Below are 23,593 nucleotides of genomic sequence, written 5' to 3' on the forward strand. Positions count from 1 at the left end.
TGCCGTGGGGTGGGCGAGCGCGGCGACAGCCCCCGGCGCCGAAGTAAAGGGGCGCAAAATTTGGGAGAAAAATAGGAAGAGGAAAAAATTACTTGGAATATATGTATGGGGGCACCGTCGTATACTCTCGCCCCGGGCGCTGATTTTCCACGGCACGGCACTGCCTCCCTCTCTTCCGGAGAAAATCTGAAATCATCACTGCCGATAGCTCTGCGGTTGAACGAAAATTTAGTTAAACCCGAATATTTTTTGGAGGGGCACTCAGTACTATATTTGTATAGAGAATTTAACTGCCAAGTGTTTCTCTATCTTTAGAGCAGTGATTCTCAACCGCTGTGTTGCCACACACTGGTGTATCACGCAATTCCATAAGATGGGGAGGACAGTATTAAGATGGATCTCGCAGAGATTGGAATACAAAGTAGAAACTGAATGCAGTTAGCTAAGGATAGAAGTCAGTGGAGAGCTTTTGTGAACGCGGCATTGAACCTCCGGGTTCCATAGGCCATAGAGTTAGTTAGAGTTAGTTAGTTAGTGTCGTCAAATTTTAGTAATTTAATGAGCCGATCAATCAGAATTAATTTTGAGATACACTGTACCAGTCAACGATTTGAATGGAAGCAATAATGCCCAATATTACACTATTAATCTTGCACTATTATAAATAGCGTACGTAAGTGGGGTTTTGGGATTTTTAACCCTCCTTAGAGGAGTAAATTACAAGTTTATGTTAATATATATATATATATATATATATATATATATATATATATATATATATATATATATATATATATATATATATATATATATATATATATATACAAAAGCCATGCATATGAAATTGAATGCTTGACCTCCCTTTGACGAGACACTGCGTACGCCACTGACTATTATAATTTATATATGATTTTAATTTAAAAAATCAAACAAATGTGTCGCGCTGTTGTAAGCGTACGGTAAAGAGTGTTATCAGTTATAAAAGATTGAGAACCACTGCTTGAGAGTATCACTCTAAAAAGTGTGACGCTTAAATAAGCGTAAAAAAATCGCGATTTTTTTACATATAAAATGAATGTAATATTGTTACATAGAAATGGAAGGTATCATGTAACGTATAAATTAAGCACAATGTGACGCTTAAATGAACGTAACAAACTTGATGTATGTTACATATAAATAGAAGCGCCAACCGTTACACATAAATAGAATGCCCACCGTTACATATAAATAGAAGAGGCCTCATGCTGGTATATAGGGTACAAAATTTAGGTATATTTATCGACAATTTGTATGGTAAATAACTCACATTATTAACCCTTTTAGGATTTCCACTTTTTGAGGTAAAATTTAAACTTTCACTCAAACAGCTACTGCTTACTTACTATTTATCGTAAGGTTATGGTTCAGAACTCGTTTCTTTCAGAAAACATCCTTTCCAACGGTACCACTCGCTTGTCCGTACACCAGAAACGGGAATATCAGGGAAATCCGGGAGATTTTTCAAAATTCTTACGCCCCTCTGGCCCGGGTGTAAATTAGGGATCTGATTTTTTTTTAATTACGTAGTTAGGTACACAATGCGATTGCAAAATTTCAATCTTGTGTCTTGAAAACTAAGGACGAAAATTTCTTTGAAAGTATGAAGGTGACCCATTTTTATACATACATATTTTAAAAATTTACTGCGTCATTACTATTTGAAATTCAGCCATGGTTCAAACGCTATTTTTTCAGTATAACGAGCCCTTTCCATCGGTGGTTGTTGATTTTGAGTTTAACGTCCCGTTCAGAAGCATGAGACGTGGAACTACTGATTAACTTGGAATCCGAACCCGGGCTTCCCGCGCCAAAGGTGCGTACGCCAACCGCTTAACCAAGAAGGAGCTCCCCTTCCCAACGGTATCACTCACATGTACGTCTCATACACCTGTACCGGAAAATTCTGGAAAAAACGGATTTTTCTGAAAAATCGTCCCCTCGGAATAGTTGCGTCCCTCAGGCTCGAGCATGCGTTCACGTAGGACTCTCAAACAAATTGAGAAATACTCAAAGGTGCACACAATCAATATGCAAAGTTTCAATCTCATATCTTGAAAACTAAATAAAGGCATGAAAAAAATTTAAAAATTTGCCTTAAGAAAAAAGTCACACTCCTCCGCCCCCACTTGGCACCGCCAAGTTGACCATCCAGTTCCAAAATGCATCTGAGTAAAAGATAATACTATGCAATGATAACTATAGTTATCATAAATTCTAAAAGAGTTAAGTATAATGTAAATAATCCAAATATAATGTCTAATTATCTACTTTGTTTTGTTGAAAAGAAGTAGTGCTCAAAAGAGAAACCTAACTAACTCAAGAAAATTGATTAGTATACCGTTTGCCCTTTAAAAAAAAAAAAAAAAAAAAAAAAAAAAAAAAAAAAAGCTTGCGATACCAATCGAAAGTTGGCTAGGTTTTTCTTAGAACTATTCCCTTTCAGTAATGTGGCAGAGGAAGCTATGCTAGTACAGAAAATTTAGACTATTTACTACTTTATCTAAGAATGACATTTCATACAGGCATTGTCACCACGTATACCTATGAATTTTCTACTAATTTATTATTAGACGTGATAAATAAATCTCGAGAATGTTGTATTATACAATATCTGCGGTAATTAAATGTAAGATAATACTGAACTTAAAAATTTATTTTAAAATGAAAATGTGGAATTCGGGTTCTTACCTTGAGAATATTGTGATGCTAAGAAAACAAAGCTCCACACACTCCAAAGCCACTTTGTTGAACTCAATTAAGCAGTAGGAAAAACTTGTTTAGCACAATGCAACAAAACAGCTTGATTGCTCATAGAAACCAAATTTACCGTTTGTTGAAAAAAAAAATAAAAAACCCCCGACACTGCTGTTTTTCATCACTGTGGGAACAAAGCAAGATACAGCCAGCCCTCGCGGTCCAGGTGGTAACATCTCGTAGTGAGGAGGCCAATTTGTTAAATCGCACCGCCAACCATCCTGACTTAAGTTTTCCATGGCTTCCCACAGTTTAATCAGGCGAATGCGGGAATGGTACCGTAAGACTGACCCTGGCCAATACCATCCTTGGTCTATACTCAATGCTGGCCAGAGTAGAGGTCTGCACGGCCCGGAATTTTTAGCCCGAGCCCGGCCCGGCCCGTGAATTTATAATGTGAGGTCCGATCCAAATCCGAAATTTGTTTTAGTATTTAGGCCCGAGCTTGTGTCATAATCAAATGAGCCCAATTACAGCAACTTAACAATGAAAGCAAAATTGTATTTTTATTTACATCAATTAGAGGGCTAATTTTGCCCGTGCAGATCTCTAGGCCAGAGCTACAACTACTAAAAGGCGTTAAAAATAAAGTTAATAAACTGCTAAAACAGCAACGTTTCATCCCACAATATAAAATCTTACAAGATCAAACTGAAACTGCCCTGAACATTTCTACACTTGTAGACAATGTATAAACAAAATACCAACCACATAATATTATATGCTTCTACGAAATATAGGCTACATATTTATATATACATAAGGATCAATAGTAATCTTTGAAAATCAGCATTAACGTAGATAGCATTTCCGTCAGTGAGTTGGCCAGTATTGCGGTTATATTAGGGACTACACAGGATGCCTGTTTACATGAGCGATTGAAATTTACGAAATCGTTATAGTATTGTTTGAAAGCTATCACATAATCTGTTGGTACTAATCTTCTGTTAGATTAGGTTGGATAGTTCCTGGATATACTGATAATGGTATTATATGCTTTCAGTCGCAGGGCTAATTTCAAGCAAATTTAATTGATCTTTCTTGTACTTTATGTCTCGTGAGCATTGATTGTTTTCTATTGACCTTTAATTTAAATATCTACCCGTGTACAAGTTTTCAAGGGAACTTTTGACGTGACTCTGTTAAGAGTTTTCCTTGTTAAATATCGTTTAAAAAGTGAGATCATTTACTGTTAGAAAGAATGAAAAATATTAATCGGGTAAACATAAAAATAATACACAAGCATTAAGAGAAACACTGTTTAAGTCAACTATATTTCACATTCACATTTCACATTTAAAAACTTCACAGCTTTAGGAGCTTCACAGTTTCAAAAAGTCTTTGCGACATCAATTGCTTAGGAAATTTTTCTCGAGTTGGGACGCATTGTAAAAAGCCCAGAATTTGACCATATGCACTTGGATAGTTCAAGTTCTTTACGTAATATACTGTTAGTAATAATACTGCAGCCCTAAACTCAGAGCATCCGTTTTTCAAATTAATAATTTCTTCAGGACCACAATATATTTCTTTCTTTGTGCCAAAAAACACTGTTTGTCCTACAATACTCGTCTTCTGATGTATATCTGCCTCCTGCAAGTAAAATGATAATAATTTAATATATAGTGTATTTGGAAGAAATTTAAACAGATAATTTAGTTTTTAGTAAATACTATGTACAATGAGAATAAAAAAATACGTACTGATATGTGAATCAATCCTCGAACTGACCTAAAAAAAGCTTGTCCACGTTGCTGAGAGTTTGTGCTTTTATTAAACTCAAGATCTTCAAAAATAAATAAATAAATAAAATAAAAATAAAAATAAAAAATAAAATAAAAATAAAATAAAGAAACAACCGTCCTTTTTGAACTAAGAAACAATGTGATAAGATGCATTTCCAGTCTGCCGCGAAAGTATTTCACCAAGTTGTAAAATTTCTTAACCGGATAACTCTGAAGTAGACTCACATAATATGTCAGAGCGTCAACTTGTATTGAAATTTATACCTTCTGTGGAAGATACTAAAAAACCGTACTGAAATAAGACTATTGTTACCTGCAAAAGAAGTGTGAGAGTAAACTTTGACCTGCACATGTTATTAGAATCGATATAAACACTATAGTGTAAAATTATCTAACTGTATTCTTTATCAGGCGTAAAAGCCATAATAGGTAAAATACTAGGTTATTATTATAAAACAGCGTATCCAGGCAGGCCTTTTAATTATCCTTTAATTCTTTTACACTTGGAAGATGATGTCACCTGATGTTCTCAAAATGGAGTCTTGAGTGTAAACTTCTGCCGCAGACTGGCCTTAAAATATATTAATGTTTAGAGTAATATTGGAGTTCAAAGGCAGAGTCAATTAGCCCTAAGAGTTGCCTGAGCCTTTGATACTCTACAGTAATAAAATTGTCTGTACAGACATTAACCTTCGAGCATCTTTTTCAATAACTGCTAGCTATTGAAACAATCCGTATGAATCTGGACCAAAAATCAATCCGTTTAATGTGCACAATTTTACTTTTTAAAAAATCACAATAAAAATGTCATTTCACTAGTAACAAATACATATGTTACAACACAAAAGCACGAATGTACCCTATGGATGAGTGGTAATAGTCGCTACCTTTTAATCAAAATGTCCTGGGTTCGATTCCCAGTAAATGACACATGTGGTTCGGAGCCCACTTTAAACTAGGTCTCGTCTTTAGAAGCTCAGAAGCTCGTTTAAAACGTTAATAATTTGTTCACAAAAGCACGATTATGATTGAGAACCACCCACACGTCAAATTTTACTAGCTTCCTTCCAACAAAAGGGTCCTGCGTTCAATTCCGGTTGGGACACATGATATTCGGAACCCACATTAAACTGTAGGTCCCGTCCTTAGAAGTTTCTTCGCTCGTTTAGAACGTTCATAACAATTCTTACACACACGTCAAATCTTGAAATAGTAAATTCCATTATGGAAGAAGCCCCGTTCTGTAAGAAAGTGCAAAGCAGCGACACTGTTATGGTAGTTTGACCACGAACAACTGTAAAAAAGATGCGCAATATTAGCGTCGAAATTAGTACAGCGGAGCTCTTCCCAATAACATATCAAATCTCAAGCGACCGTTAAAATCATATTCTTGATGACATGTGTTAGTTATTTTATCAATGGAAAACTAATACTTCATTTATAAATAAAAGAATATTGCAATAATATAAACCATATTACTACTATTGAATAAGTGGCAATCAGTGTACCCCAAGAGACGACATACATGGAAAATATCTGTGGAAAACGAGGATGTCCAAAAATGCTTCTCAGGAGATATCATTTCGAGACAAGACAGTCTGAGTCGGTGACAATGTGACTATTGTAGATCGGGAGGATTGGATTAGGGGATCACGAATTCAAACCTTTCAGGATTTAGCATCCTGACTGAGTTTTTTTTTTTTTTTTTTTTACCATTTTACTAAGTTTCACCAGGTGAATGTACAGATGGTACCTAATAAGGCCGTGACTGTTTCCTTTCTCATGTTTTTGGTGACATATCTCCAAAAAATAATTAAAAAATGCATGTATCTTATTTCCTATAATGTTCTCAATAAACATCCTTCATACTTCCACAATCCCTTTAGAACTCTGACCATATTAGCATTATCTACTTTGGAAACATGTAACATAATAGTAGATAGACAGCCGTTTCAAAGCTCTGCCATATTATTATTTTTTAATCAGCTGGTTGTTTTACTGTTTACTGATCTCGTGCTTATTAATAAGAAGGTATCAATAGATGTGTTAAGGACTTGCGGGACGAGCAGAGGCCAAAGTATGGGGTTGCACATTAAATGTAATTTTTTCATTCTTATACTAGAAGAATGATGTGGATTAATATGCACAGAAGTGTATCTTCATAACAATAGTAACGTAAACTACTAAATGAAATTTTAAACTAATGTTTACTCAAATTGCGTCGGTGATAAGCAATTTTCAGTAACAATTCCCTTAACTCTATTACATATACACCTACCTGGGAAATTGCTCTAAGCGTAGATCTCTTTAGCTGCAAATGTCTTTCTAGGGCGAAAATATTATTTTCTATGTTGGCTGATAGTGCCACTTTTGACGCTGCATCTCCCAGCTGAATTTCAAGAGTGTCTACGTCGTATCCAAAGTAAAGACTTGCCTCTGTTTCCAACTGAAATAAAGGGGAATAAATAAATAAATAAATAAATAAATAAATAAATAAATAAATAAATAAATAAAAGAAAAAAGAAAAATCCATAAATCTTTTTCCTTCATACTATCTTACGGTAGATTTCACGGTGCGTAGACGGTAATATTCAAGGCACGTAGATGGATCGAGAAAATGAATCTAATTGTACTCTTGAAAAGAGAAGATAAAATAGAATAGAATAATAGGGGCGTCAAGAGAGGGAAAAGCAGGGGTGAAAGTCCCTACTAAACTCATTTTTCCGATTTTTTTTAAAACTGTCTTAAATTTTGAATATTGGAATATAATCTAATTAAATATGAATAAAATAAATGGATTGTATTCTACTAACTTCGAAATGTTTGTTGTCGGGTTGACTAATTCATATCGGACTTCCGAAGAAATATCAAACGATTTTAATGACCGTGTCAATAGCGACAACTCCCAGTCACGACCCCTCTTTTCAGGTTTTAATAGAAATAGTGAAAGAAAGAGTAAGGAAGAGTAAGAAGAAGGTAGGAAGGAAGAGGGAAGGAGAAGGAAAGGAAGAAGATGATAGGAGATCTGAGGAGAACGAATTACTGGATAATTTTGGGAATATGGTGAAGAAACTCGAATAATTTCTAAAAGGTACTCTGTATTCAGAATGTTATTGCACAAGTATTGATATTATAGGTATCCGGAATAGACACGTGTTCACCCATACAACCCTGACCTGGGTCCAGGCAACTACGCCAGTGGGAGTTGCCCCGACCCAGCCCGGGTGACAAGAAAGTTTAGTTCTATTGTTTATTCATTATTTTAGAACGAAGGTTACCTAATATCCAGTCTCGGAACTCCAAGATTCAGAGATCGATCACACATTTGAATCAGCCAGAAAAAAAAAAAACAAGTAATGCATACATTTGTTACAAATAAAAATTTTGATATTTCTGAAAGATCGTCGTTCATTCAGGCATATCCTGTTATTTTGGCATTTCTCAGAGCCGATTATAATTTGTTTTAGACTTTATCCTTTATAACCTTAGTCATGCATTGTAAAACCATTACAATAAACCAACGTTAATGTTACGACTTAAGGCTAAAAATTATCTCTCAGTCACACACACATACACACGGGACAGCGTATAAACAAGGATAAAATATTCCAAAGGAAACTATGTAACTACATTGTTTTATACAATTTACTGTATTACATTTAGAAAAAAAATATTAGCCATTAATACTGTTTATATGCTGTACACATGGCGTTTTATGAACTGAATTATATATTTTACTATTTCTGCCTCTTTTCGCTGATGAAAATAACAATTTATGGCTCCCTACTACGTCCAGATGATTTAACTATTGTTTAGAACTAGTGTTACCTCGATTTATTCCGTTTATCTGCAGAAATTTTCCAAATTTAGAGGAGCTGAAGTTACAGTGTTGTCCTTGATGTACGCCGCGTCTTGGAATGGAGGTTCTGCGCCGTAACACTATAGTTCGGGAAATAGTTCCAATCACAGCAGAGATTTTTGGCAGCGGAGAGTACAAAACGAATAGAAAATGGTAAAATCTGGATCAAACCGGATTTCAGAGAGGATATGGGCATGTCAAGAAGGACAATCGGAGTCCAAAATATTCAACCAAAATTTAGATTGCTAGATTTTTCTAAGAATTCCTGCCCAATAGCGGGCCTAGTTTTTGTAAAGCATTAAGATGATGATTTCAATGTTTCCCTATTTGAAACACCCATATGCTAAATATTATCGTGAAATAACGTATAAATAAAGATATTATTCCCCAAAATATAGTTACTACGAAATTATCCCGAATTTCCACATTAATTCCAAGTATAATTATAATCAATTGAATATCATGTATACATCGAAACCTATTTCGGAAAAATTAGCATGGTACAGTAGGTGATAAATTTAGTGGGCCCCTCCGAGCGGAGACCACATTACGTAATTGTAATGGTACATTACACTCTTCATGAATTCACGAAAGTAATAAGTACTTTATCCAAGTTACAGCGTAGGCAAACGAGCTAATTCTCGTCCTTAGACATTGCAAAACCAAGCTGAAAAATTCTAAATATCAATCTACTTACAGATTTCTGTAATTCATGAATTTTTATAGTTCCAAGCTTTCGACTCGCCCCTCGAGTCTTGGTCACGGAGGTTAGAAACAAGAAGAAAATGAATAGGAACATCAAGGAATGAAAAGGAACGGACTAAACAAGGAGAGAGCTGTGAAAAAAAAAAGTTGGCAAGTGCGCCAGCGATATACGGATAAGGTGTTGCGAACTAAAATATGGCAGGCATGTTATTATTTTTATTGTCATGCTATTCCTGTGCAAATTCTGTAATTACCACCCCCCATTCCAGTCAACTATTCCTTGTCTAGATTTATTTTTTTTAATGAATAAATAAATTTTCAAGCATCAGTCTCTCTATTTCATTTCTAGCTCCAAACAAAACTTGTGAATCTTCGACCGTACGTTGCGTTTCTTTTAAATGTTTCGATAAACCTGACACCGGAGTTTCTGCTTTTGAATCTCTAATGTATTCCTTTACTCGGACTTCTAAATTTCTTTTCGTTTTGACTACATAACTATCTTGACAATTGCATTTTATTTCGTAAATACGCAATTTTTCATTGGGATCCGTGTAATAACACTTAATCTATGATCGATTCCGCTGACATTACTTCGAATGCGTGTAGACACATAAATACAATTTTTAGTATGTCTGCATAATGAGGAACGAAATTTGAACTTGAAAAAAAAATGAAATCTTTGAGTTTTACGTCCCACGATTATGCCGGTGAGGCTAAAGGAGACGGTGATGATGAGAGATGAATGAAATGGTGAAATGAAGAAAGTGGGAGGAAACGGGAGAACCCCGAGAAAACCCACGCACACGGTGTTTGTCCACCACAAAGTTCACTTGGCGGGAGCAGGGTTTGAACCCGAGACCCCAAGCACCAGATAAATTTGAAATTGGATTTACACGAACTGCATTCATACCGCAAAGCCCCTTCATGCCTCTTTACATGGCGTGACAGTTTATCGAAACTGAACGTTCTAAAAGAGCAATAAATGCACCGATAAATTTTCCTCGAAAACCTATTGTCAATTACCTCATTACTTTTGAAGTGTACAGTTTCTTCCTCAGAGTCTGCATCTCGGTCTTCTCTATGGGGAAGACTGCTTTCTGTAGGTACTTCTTCAGCTGTTTGTCTAACACCTCGTGTCCAGCTTCCAGCTATATCTGACAAAAAAAAAAAAAAAAAAAAAAAAAATCAGTACCTAAAATGTGTACAGCCTTTTCAGATTTAAAATTAACACAGGTGTGTAAGATATAAGTCAGCTTTTGAATTTACTTTTTTTTTTTTTTTTTTAAAGAAAAGTGTTTTTAGGTCCGTATTTTATCAGTCACAACAGCCTAATGCTGAAATGGTATCTTAAACGCAGGCTTTGACTTCTTTTGGAGGTTGATCCTCCCATTTTTACACAGAAGGTGGTTGCTTGGTATATTACAAGGGATGTAATGGATTGTATACGCAGGTATATGGCGTATACCCACCACTAATTTTTGGAAACTATCGTATAGCCATCTAAAAGTTAGGAAGTACGCGGGTACACGCTACATTCGATTCATAGTGTACTCACTTCATTGGAACAAATAACAACTCTTTTTCATGTTCTCTATTTCAAAACAGAAAAATCTCACTAAACAGCTGGTCGTCAGGCTGTTGCCGCGAATGATGTCTAAATTCTTTTAAAAGGTTTGAGTTTTCGGGTTGTGGGAATCGAGTTTTCCGTCAATCCCTTCTATAATGAAAAAGAACGCACTGAACTGCAATGTTTTTCTTTTCTTTTTTTTTTTTTTTTTAAGATGTCACATGCGCTGTCCGCACCTTCTGAAAGTTGATCTGTGGTATTATAATAAAATAAAGCCAAGATGTTTCCAAATGTTTTTCTTGGAAACTATTAGAAACTCTTTTGTTTCTAAAGATCAGTTGAAGATAGAATGGTGAGGAATACCGCCTAGATTCATGTGGTAACATTGAAGCTGTTCTGTTTTGACATAGTAATGGCTACAGTTTTCAAGGCCTCTTTCATACAAATTCGAAGTCTGCCGATTGGATACAATTTGAGCGAGGCAATACGGAATGGAATCAGTTTCTTTCTAACCGCGGAAGGGAGTTCCGAGAAAAATGTGGTCTTTACTCTAGTTCAAAGCTGATAGCTCATAGCTGTGTACATTCCGTTGACGAAAACATAAAAGCAAAGACATCGAGAAATAGCGAAGAAAAATCCAAAGGACATGTTAATTTGCCAGCTGCTTCAGAAAAAGACATAAGTATATTTATTTATTTATTTCACATTATGACGGTTGTTATGGCATTTCCAGGTTGATGATGAAGATGCCAGCCGAATAACGTCCTTCGTTAAAGGCGTTGGAAAGGAGACTACATGGGGCCTATAAGTTAGGTACCATTGCGACATTTGGCTGGTGCGAATGAAGGAAAACTTCTCTTAGGATAGTTGATCTGCAAAGGCTTTTTCACATTTTCTTGACCAATATTATTATTATTACATTTTATAGGAATTTACATCTGTGTGAACGGTCCAAAGTTTAACTTTCTCTGAAAACAGCTGTTCGTGTAATTCTATTAAAAAAAAATCGATAGCCAGCCGTACTCACTGATCTATCGAACCTTTTTATCAACAGATTAAGTGCATGCTGGAATAGTACATCAGCTTATAAGTCCAGGCAGCTTCCTTTTCAAATCCTCTTGTCTGAGTGTGCTCAAGGGTTGGTAATTTGATAAGCGTAATTATATATACGTATATAATATGTTTCTGTGTGTAACAAAGGATGGAGCGTATATCCACCTAAAAAATTAGCATTACATCACTGAATAGTACTGAAGGATTTGTCTACAACACTCACTTGTGAGTATACTCATAAGCTGGACTCGCAGTGCGTTTGTTATTAGTCTCAAGACTTATCCATCACGTGCTGGAATGTTGTGCATGGAACCGTAAAATGACCCAGAAAATTAACCTTGACTTTTTTCCATGAACATGTATAGCATTGTTTAACATGAATAGTTTTGTTTTAAATTTAAAGTTTACCATCCGCCTATTTGTCACGATGACTGAAGAAAAGGAAAGGCTTAGACAAAAATTGAGACGAACTCGACCAATCTTATTAGATGCCATCCAGCATTAACCTGGTAGGACTGGGGAAAACCTCTAAAATTGGACTACCGAACAACATCTGAAATATCGCCATCCATGTTTTTTTTGAAAGGCTTGACCAACTTTTCTGAGGAACTAACTTTCACGAAATTAGTGCTGTTACTCATAAAACGAACAATAATAGAGCGGATGATCGAGGTGCCTGAGGCGTCAGTTCACCGGTGGGGCATGGATCTTCGTAATTATTAAAACTTAACACCTAATGGCATCGTGCCAGGCCGATTGGTGGAATGAAGAAAGTGGGAGGAAACGGAAGAAAAAACACGCACACGGTGTTTATCCATCAGATGGCCCACATGGCATGAGCCGAGTTTGAACCAAGGATCCCACGCACCAGAGGTGGGTGTTCCAACCAATGAGCCCACGCGGCCCCTCTATCAACATGAGTTAACAAAAACTTGGGGTAATACTACTTGACAAAACTGCAGCATACCGAAACATGCCTTGTTCACGTTCTTATTGACAAGTGAGTCCGCGACGTTAACCTTTAGGGGTGAGTGCTAGTCAGGGCCAGTTTTTTTTTTTTTTCTGATGGCATAAAATTGCATAATATCCATTTCTAATGAGTCACTTTCACATATAAAAAAAATCAGGAAAAATAGAGGATCACACCTGTCAATATTGTGTCTAAATTTCAAAATAATGGCTCTCACCACAATAATTGGCAAACTTACTTTAATACAGTAAAACTGAGAAGCCATACCTAACAAGAGACCATTAAATTTTGTAAATTCAATTGTTGAAAATGATTGCTAGCACTGGATTCAGCACCAAAAGAAACAGAGAAAAGGATAGTTTAGTGGCAGACTGTATACAGGGTGGGAAATAAGTGAGGGCAAAGTGCGAAGATTGAACGTAGAAAATATCTAGAAATGCCATGTTAATTTTGAAACGAGTAGAGGGATCAGGGCTGTCTGAAGAAAATTTTTGACCTCTGTAACAGGAGGCGTTCCACGCTTTGACAATATATCAATACTAAGGTGACATGAATGAAGAACTATAGATCCTGTAATACGGTCCATGAGCACGTTGTATGCACGAGGGAATAACCTCGCTTGCGCGCATACTCACTATCACTGACGCGCCTGTTTCCTTCGGACGAATCCCTGTGCAGCCCCACCAGTTTCACCTTACTCCGACTCGGTTACATAACATTCGTGCTTTCTAGTTGCTACCTATCACCGGTTAGTTTATTTTTCGCACTGTAATTTTTATGGTACACATCCAATGGCCGTATTTAGACGCAAATCGTAAAACAATTGTAACATTTCAACAGTTACTTCTTGTGGTCCCTTGAATTTTATTTATGTCAAGTGAGATATTTTCATGTCGCCTAGTAGAAACCTTTTAGGGGACAATAGGAAGTAAATTAGTGAAAGAACTATAATTCTTTTACTAATTTCTTCCTTATTGCCTCCTAAATGGTTTACGCTAGGCGACATTGAAATATCTCACTTGGCATACTCGTAGAGAAAATTTAAGAGGGTCATCAGAAGTAATGATTGAAAAATTATGGCCGAATTTTATTTTATGATTTTCTTATCTATAGGCCTATGTAGTTCGGATATATGACAAAAACAAAAGTGAAAAAACACAAAAACTCTACTTGGTGCTCACTAAATAGCAGGAATGCAATCTAACCGAGTCTGAATAGGGTGAAGCTGCGGGCCCGAGCGTAAGCGACAAGGTGCGACCGAAGGGAGCAAGCAGGCCAGCGACGGTCTCTCACATGCATTCACTTATTTCATCTATCGTAAAGCACTTGTAACGATTTTAGACTTGAAACCGTATACTAGTAAACCTAAAATACAAGTGCATTACTTTGGCAAGGTTCTAGAAGGCATTAGTCGAGCAGACAGTTCTACCAAATTTTCACACATTTATTGCATTTTCTGATTTCTTCTTGCAAAGCATGCACTAAATGAGGAGCATAAATGCATAAATGCATAAACCACTAAACAACTTCTGCTACTTGCCCAGTAAAAGCACGAATGTCACCTAACCGAGTCAGAGCAGAAAAGTAGTAGGGGGCCCGAGCGGAGCGAGGGGTGCCTTTCGTAGGGAGCAGGCGCGTCAGCGACGGGAGGCACACGCATAAACAAGGATAGTGCAACATACATAAAATATCCCCAATAATTTCCACCTTGCAAAACACTTAAATAATAGTAATAACTCTTACTTTCAAAATGGATTCACTGGTTTTCCGGGTACAACTGGCCCGCTGTGAGGAGAAATTAGTCTGTTTTTAATTCTCACTTCTTTTCCACACTTCGAATCGTTGATTTTACGTTTCAACATAACATGACGCTCCAAAAACTTCAACATAATATGACGCTCTTTATCACAGAGTTATTTGTAATAAAATCGTATGTTTGCCTTATATCCATCGCAAATGTCCATTCCTAACACGAACAGAATATTTCCACCTTTCTGCCAGATTATTTCAACTTAGAATACTTCACTCCCATTCAAAATGTATTTCAATATATCTAATGACAGAAATTACTTATATTCACACTCTACTTCTTTTACGAAAAGCATTTGACATCGCAATTTTCCTATGAATTTTAGTTTTTGGTAGAGCCGTCTGCTCGAGTGAACCCTTCTAGAACACAGGCCCCATTCCCATTTAGCTGTAATAAAGACACAAAACATGGCTTTGCATTTAATTTTATCGTCTGGAGAAATTTGCTTTATATAAACATGTCTTCTATGAATATGTTTCACATATATATGCAAAGTTTTAAATTTTGCCTGTAAATCTTTCACAATGTAGGTGCTAAGAGTAAACTAGCACCAACTTTCCAACACGGTCTTTCTAGTGGTGCGCCAAAAGTAAACCTGCACGCCTTGTCCATGGGAAGGGGGACCAGTAATCTAGAACCTTCCCCTTAGAGGACAACCAAAACCATTCTTGTTTGCTATGTTCAAGTAGTATCTAAAAACTTATATTAGAGATTTTTATTTTAATAATACAAGAATGTCATCCATCAAAAGAGTGTGCATTCCGAAATAATGTACTGAACGTAATGATTCATCTTCTGGGAAGAATCAAAAGAGCTTTCCTACATCGTTTTCATCATTATTCCTAACAACTTAATGTATATCATACGTTATTTCCACATACTGTACCTTGTTCAATCCTTGGATGTTTTGTTGGAGGGTTGTCACAATATTCACACCACCCTTTAGATTCTTCTCTCGTAAGTTTCTTCATTGTATCTGCCTCTTTTTACACCTCTTGCGTCCACGCCGGAGTCCATGAAGCCGACTTGTTTTCACACAATAACTCAAGATTTCCCTGAACAACATTAAATAATTTCATAAAATGCAAATGGCTCCCGTTCGGGTTCGATCGACTTCTTTCGGATTTTCGCGAACATTTCAACGTAACGACATGTGATTTATGAAACTTTATACGTCACCGTAAAAATAACGACGTGACACATAAAATATTCTTCGATTCTCGTCCCTCTTAAGGCGAGATTGTTACATTTAAACTTTACTTCTTGGTGTTTAAATGTAACAAAATTACATCCATTTTTTCCCAACAAACCATATTTATACATCACATTCCATTTTACATATATTTCTTCTACGAATACGTCTATTTATAAGTCAAACATGTGAATGAACGTCACAATTTTTCTCTGTATACAGTGCAGTACGGGTGCCAAAAATAGACGGGGATGGGGGAATGGGTGAGTACGGCCAACGCATCCTAAGAGTGAACTTACTTTCTGATAAATAATTGTTAGTGGTCTTAAATTTTTTTAAAAAATGAAATGAAATCTTTGAGTTTTACGTCCCACAGTTATGCCGGTTAGGTTAAAGGAGACGGTGATGATGAGTAATCGTGGAATGAAGAAAGTGGGAGGAAACTTGAGAACCTACCCAGGAAACCCCCGCACACGGTGATTGTCCACCACATAGTTCACTTGCGGGGGCTGGGATCGAACCCGGGACCCCAAGCACCAGAGGTGAACGCTCTACCCCTGAGCCATTGTGGCCCCGTCTTAAATAAAATTGCGCACGAGCAAAATACTTTTTTTACAGCTACTCGGTTAACTCGGCAATTTGATTAATCAGGATTCGGTTAAACAGGACTTTAGTGTACTCAATCTTTTATACGCGGTTAATTCTAAAACTATTTTGCATCAATTAGCTCGTCATGAAGATGGACACAAATAATTAAATTTCAATTAAGTCTCAGACTCATTAAAATACTGACTGTTCTTGTTGATTGTCCATGTTTTGTATGACTAAGGAAGCATTATAACCCAAGTTGTAATATTGTATGCGACAACGACGGCTTGATTTCAAAAGCATCTATCGAAGGGAGCAGCGCAGTAACCTAGATTTTTTTCTGGGAGGGTAAGCATTAATATTTGGGCCCCTACAAAATGTTGTTTTGGGCCTTCCCGCAAAATTCGAAAATAGACCCCTTCTTTCCATCTTTCTCTTACTTTTTGTGGGCCCCGTAGCCTGTGGGCACTCCTGCACTCCCCTGGGCCCATTCCATACATGACAAATTAATTAATATAATTTGAGCAATATTGACAAATCTCAAAGCCATTATTTATAGGGCCCCTAATAGTAGACATTTTGTACTGAAATGGGCCCACGACTCATTTTTTGTTTTATTTACTTTTTGTGTATTGTTTTGTTTATGTAATGTAGTGCACTGGTTTAATGCTTCATTCATAATTTCATGCTCATATCGTATTTGGAGTAAGAAAATTTTGTCTTAAAGTGGGCCCCCTCGAAGGACGCGGAGATTCTCTGGAAGGGCATTTGTCCTCCCGCCCCTCACAAGTAATGGCTCTGAAAGGGAGTCTTTTAGCAGCACGTAGTTTCGGGTATAGATTGAGGGAAAAAAACTTTTGAGTAGGTTACCATAGAAGACAACAAAAACACTTCATGACGTAATATCAATCGCTGATTACACAATAAATACAGTTCACAGTGAGGTGAGTCTTAAAAAGTACCTAAAACTTAATACGACTGAAAGCATGGCTGTGTATTCTAGTTACTGAATGGTTAAACAGAAAACTACAGGTTGTCTCAAAAGTCCCCTGACATAGAGTAGATCCGTTATTATCAGAGTTACAACAAAATATAAGAGGGAAAAGCTTCTCCAAATATGATGTTTTCAATCTAAAGATATTTTTTTAAATCGGATGAGCCGTTTGGGCTGTACACTCTTTATGCGTCTAATATTAAATGAAAATGCAACGTTGCCATTTATCTGGACCCACAACATAAGTGAATGAAATTACTGTCTTTTACGTTAATGTGTCAATGGCCAGCCCCCATTCCAAACAGTAACTTCATTCACTTATGTTGTGGATCCAAGTAAATGGCAACGTTGCATTTTCATTTAACATTGAGCACACAAAGAGTGTACAGACCAAACGGCTCGTCTGATTTTAAAAATTCCTTCACTTTAGATTGAAAACATATTTGGAGAAGGTCTTCCCTCTTACATTTTGTTGTAAGTTTGATAATAACAGAGTTGACTATGTCAGGGGACTTTTGAGACACCCTGTATAGTGATCGCGAGGACTCGTGAAGTGTGGGCTCTACACCAACTACAAAATTGCTTTGCCTCATATGTGATGCTTCGGAAGAATTCGGGACGATTCGTGCAAATGCCTTCCGAACACAGTTGCGAAAACGTGAAACAACAGAAGCACAACAACAATGTTTCCAACTTTAGAAAACATAGTGAAAGAGCGACAAAAAGCAGCATTTAAAGAACTATAACATGAACACTACTAATTATTCTAATTAAACTATAACAATAATAATAGCAAAAATATAAAAACAATAACAAGAATCTTTAGCGGCAAACCGACAACACTGCATCTCAGAAGATGTTCACGATATAGCGTGAGAGACAACATTGGCAAATTTTCATCGATAGCAGTGGGTGTCAAACGGGACACACCCTTGTGTTCTATTGGATGGTGAAATGAGTGAATCTAGGTCAAGCTACATGACTCCGTGCGATCACTGTAGTCACAACGCGTATCGTGTCTCAGAATGAAAACACACAATCATCTTCTGATATCACACTTAATTTGTTTTTCTCTTTAATTCATAGATTGTACACACTCACATTTCTTTAACACTTCTTATAAGCAAACATCCGTACTACACAAGGGAGTCCATGTTGTGGTTTTCAGGGAGGGGCAAGAATGTGCGACATTTCAAATGTAGTCTCAAATTTTGCGGCTACTATTCTAATATATATATAGGGTTTTCGATCTTCCGAAGTACAATTTCCTCTAGAGGGGAAAGCGCCCCACCTTGTCCCCCAGCCCCTGATGGGCACCCTTGGTACTGCAACTTCGCTTACAACTCTAAAACACTATCACAATACAGCATTTCTACTTCTATATTGTGAATATTCCCTCTAACAACTGAACTTCAATTCCAATCGACAGAGGATGTGCCTATTTCACATAACACTTTCTCTGCAACACGTCACACCCTCAACTACCTACTACGCCGAACACTCTCTTATCTTTACAGTTAAAGTAAAAAAAAGTGCATTCCAAAAAACAGACTTTATTTTATTTAAAGCTAGTTGAATATACCCATGCTTCGCACGGGGGCTGTAATTGGAAGTCAACGCCTGTGGGAGTATTACCGTTGATCCCAGCAAAAGGGAAAACTATGGATTTTGATACTACCGTAAAATCGGTCATTTTGGGATATTTTTTACATGTCTCGGTATCCCCCCCCCGCTGACTCCCGGCCCGCATACAATTTTAACTAAATTTGCAAGTCATCGCTAATGGAAGTGTCACCATTGATTTCAGCGCCCGCGAAAACTATGGATTTGACACTAATATCGGTCATTTTGGATTACTTTTATATGTCTCGGTATCTCACCTCCCCCCGTGAACCCCGGCGCGGAGACGAATAGCGTGAATTTGGAAGTTAATGCGATCGGAGTTTCACCATTGATTTCAGCGACCACGAAAACTATGAATTCGACACTAATATCGGTCATTTTCTACTAGTTTTACATGTCCCGGTAAACGCCCTCCGGAGACCCAACTAGTTCGAATTTTGACAAAAACGTTTAACTCTGGTCTGGAGCCTGGACCAAGGTATTCGTGACTACAATTTGGTAACTCTCGGTCAATTTGTCTGGTTCCCAAGCCGTTTCCGGTAAACGCCCCGCTGGGACTCCTCTGGTTCGAAATTTGAAAAAAGGGCTTCGTCTTGATCTAGGGCTTGGTCCAAAATACTCCTCACCAAAATTTGGCAACTCTCGGTCCACTCGTCTGGTCCCCAGGCCGCACACAGACAGGCTGACAGACAAACACACAAACAAACTCTTTATTTTATTTATATTAAATTAGATTAGATTACGTTAAAACCCTTGTTACTTCTTCCTCATCTCCCTTATTCTTAATATATCTACTTGTCGCTTCTCGCGAAATTTCAATGCTTTTTGAACAAGGTAAACAGAACCCTATTTCTTTTCATTGGAAGCAACGTATTATCATACTGGACTAATAGCTTCGGTTGTATGTACAATCAACGACAAAAGTTCTTTGTGTTTGATAAAATTTATTTTGGGAATAATGGTGGTGCGGCTGGCTGGAACGTACTCCTATGAGCAAAATAAATGACGCGTCTCTTTATTTTGAAGTTTTTTGAAAATATCTCCGTTTTCTTTATATGTTCGAAATTTCGGAAGGTTTCCCCAGTAGGAAACGTTAATAACAAACCCGTTTTTAATATTTGTGTTAGATATTAGCTTAAAATAAATAAATTAGAAGCAAAAAACATTAAATCGACCGAAATTACGAGAATTACCAACTCTGCTAAAGTGGGAAATTTTCAAGAACGCGAGGGAATTCTGCAGTTCAACACAAAGCAGCGACATCTATGTCATTGAGAGAAACGTGGATTAGATCTACAAACGAAACTTTTAACGAAACATTTCTAATATGTCTTATTACGTGCATTATCTCCAAACTCCAAATATATGAATCTATGCCAACTATTAACGTATAGATAGAGCAAATAGTTGAAATTACCTATGGAAAAGGACGAATTTGTAGCACAATCGTAATGAAAAATCTTTTTACTATAGAAAAGGTTCACTTTACGTAAGAAAACAAGTAGCTCAGTTAGTTAAAGCAAGAAGTCTGTATACCGCAGGTAGCTAGTTCGAATCCTCATAGGAGTGCAACTGTAATTTTTATTAGTATTGTTATTTCATTTATTGTTTTTTTATGTGAGAAAGAATCAAATTGTAACATATGTGTAAAACTCATGATGATACCAAAAAAGAAAAAATGTCGTTGTCTCACTTGTATTAGTGTCCCTAATTTTTGTTTGCAAACAGTTTCGTAATTATTTTCCCTGTGCTCACTGCTCACAATATGCTCACTGGTGTATAACGAATGTTTTCCAATAAACGTTAATTCTAACTTGGAGAATTTTATAAAGTTTCACAATGTTTGTCACTAGATAGTCTTCTATATACTTGTTTGGACATTTTTATAACAGATTTCCCTATTAAATGTTTAATTTTCCTTATATATATTTAATTACGGAAAAGTTTTACAATGTATTTGTTTTGAATTGAAATTGTATTGAAAAAATGAAATGAAATCTTTGAGTTTTACGTCCCACGGTTATGCCGGTTAGGCTAAAGGAGACGGTGGTGATGAGTAATGAATGAAAGGGTGGAATGAAGAAAGTGGGAGGAAACGGGAGAACCCCGAGAAAACCCACGCACACGGTGTTTGTCCACCACAAAGTTCACTTGGCGGGGGCTGGGATCGAACCCGGGACCCCTAGCTCCAGAGGCGAGAAATTGTTTTGAATTTACCACATGAGGAAAGTAGCCCGAAGGAGGAGACATCCTCTTGGTTCATCTTACACAATTTCAGTGCTCCGAAGACATTCATATGATAATAATAATGATAATAATAATAATAATAATAATAATAATAATAATAATAATAATAATCATCATCCTGAATATGCCATCCTTCCTAATGTAGTAACCTTAGACATCTTAGTTTAAAATGCTTTCTTTAGTAATAATTTGAGCAACCATGTTTGAGGCGGTACGACGTTTTTTTTTTTTTTTTTTTTTTTTGCCTCACAGACAAGGACAACGTTACTGACAAACAGGGACAACATTACGTAATTTCTGATAAGCAGGGTAGACAAAATGAATAAGAAATATATTTATAGCATCCTCTCCCCCTTCATGATTGGAATATCAAATAGCATTTTTTATTCTACCGAAAATGGTCCTGTGCGGTTAGGGGTAGGTAACTAAAGAAATACCTAATATATAGCGCCTCTTGATTGTAATATTACCGCTTCTTTATTTGTTCGAGGGAGCTCCTACCCAACCAAGGATGACAAAAAGAATAGGAAAAGTGTCTATTGATTCTAATGGCTGATCCAGCACGGACTTCTTGGGGGGAGGGGGTGAAGTGAAAGATTCTTTTGATGATGTGAAGCTGTTACAAATTACCACTTAACTAAACTAAACATAATAGTGTGGTTAACCGGAACCCAGTCAGTTCAAATTGATGTATAAGTTTAATTTTTGACTTCATATTAAAGTTTTGGTTCCAAATGAGAATTTCAGTCCGAGTGGTCAACGATCAAATCTCGGGAGCTCTTCGGTGTAGAGGCTTTGACCCCCTTATGGGAAAGCCTCCGCCAAGTTAACTTTGTTGTGGACAAACACCGTGTGCGTGGGTTTCCTCGGGGGTTCTCACGTTTCCTCCCACTTTCTTCATTCCACCATTTCATTCATTACTCATCACCACCGTCTCCTTTAGCCTAACCGGCATAACCGTGGGACATGAAACTCGAAGATTTCATTTCATTTTCCCCTTATGGGAAAAGGCAAAAATATTAAAATTCTTAAAACTTTGAAAGTTTTCGTCTATTTTAAAGGAATTTTTCGCTTCATACTAAAGTGTTTGTTCCAAATGACAATTTCAGTCCGAGTAGACAATGATCAAATCTCGGGGGGGGGGGGCTCTGCAATGTAGAAAAAATAATGACGTCTATATCGTGATCCTGTTGGTGACATCACGAGATATGACCTAAATATACCACAAAGTAAACGTGAGATGCTGTTGGCGCTCGTAGCTGAGTAAGCTAGCGCAACATGCTAGTAAGAAAAAATCTTTTTGTCGTGGGTTCAAACCCTGCCTAAGGAGACTTATTTTTATTATTTTCAAAAAAAATTATAACACTTCTTTCGTTAAAAAAAAATATTAAAAATAATATTCAAAAAGTGGTTTAACGATTATTTTTTAAAATTTTCATTAAACTTCTTTCATGTAGTAAAAGTAGTAGTAGTAGTAGTAGGAACGAGTTAGAATGCAATTCAGCATTCATTTGTTTCCGTGCGATGTTGCCAAACGTAACTCGTTTACAATGCCGTCTGTCTAGGCCTTTGTGTGTTTCGAAAATATGCTTGTGTTCAGGATGAGGTTCCAAGGTTCAGCATTGACTAGAAGCTTTTGCTATTAATATCCCTTCTAACAATATTGGCAGTGGACAAAAGTTAGACTGTGTTGAAGTTGTTTGCTCCTAATTTAGTTATTTTACTTTATTATTTAACGAATATATTGAAAATATATTTTTCAGCAGGCACGTATGCAGAACTTTATTTCGGGAGGGGTCCAAAGCTATCTGGGGGGTTCGACTTCAATATTAGGATAAATTATAATAAAATTTTTAAAAAATAACCCCAAAAATTGGGTTAAATTTACAGAAAAGTTGGGATTTCAGAGGGGGTCCGGACCCCCTGAACCCACCCCTAAATGCGTCCTTGTTTGTCAGTAACGTTTCCTCATTTTGAAATCCTCAGAAACTTCGAATATATAAATGAAAACGAGTTATTTTCGATAAAGTATCATTTCAAGGAGACGCGACATTTTTATTGCACATGGTGGTATCCAACCTTAACAAGGGCAAGAATTCAGTATCACGGTTCTCTTCCATTGCGCTCTATCGAAAGGTTAGGTTTGTAAAATATTACTCCTAAGAACAAAGTAATTGCCACAGAACCGTGATACTGAACAGAACTCCACAGAAATGCATGCTGAACTTTCGTTTAGAGCTACCCTTTGGTGTTTTTTGCCCTCAAGGTCAATCGAGTGATAACTCAGTTCAGTCCCTGTCCTTAAGCCGTGTTCGTATTACTTCGAACAGTTTTGGCGTATTTGTTTTCCAACCACCAGAAGAACACACAATCAGGGCAAATCATAGCATACAATACATTTAAGCAAGTATATTTGTCGCGAAATTATTACACACATTACCCAA

The 23,593-nt window shown here is 36.8% G+C and overlaps 2 long non-coding RNA genes across 2 annotated transcripts in view; both read right to left on the reverse strand.

Annotated features, from left to right (window-relative positions):
* LOC145671815 (uncharacterized) overlaps positions 1-23,593 on the reverse strand; it is a 288,536-nt gene that overhangs the window by 81,476 nt on the left and 183,467 nt on the right. The window lies entirely within an intron of this gene.
* LOC145671814 (uncharacterized) lies at positions 4,119-12,411 on the reverse strand. Its single transcript, XR_014128530.1, has 3 exons — positions 10,129-12,411; positions 6,820-6,987; positions 4,119-4,389 (listed from the first exon to the last, which is right to left on the reverse strand). It is a non-coding gene; the product is annotated as an uncharacterized LOC145671814 (long non-coding RNA).

The sequence above is a fragment of the Thermobia domestica genome, chromosome 15 (genome assembly GCF_964235325.1).
Source record: "Thermobia domestica chromosome 15, izTheDome1.hap1.1, whole genome shotgun sequence".
Lineage (NCBI taxonomy): Eukaryota > Metazoa > Arthropoda > Insecta > Zygentoma > Lepismatidae > Thermobia > Thermobia domestica.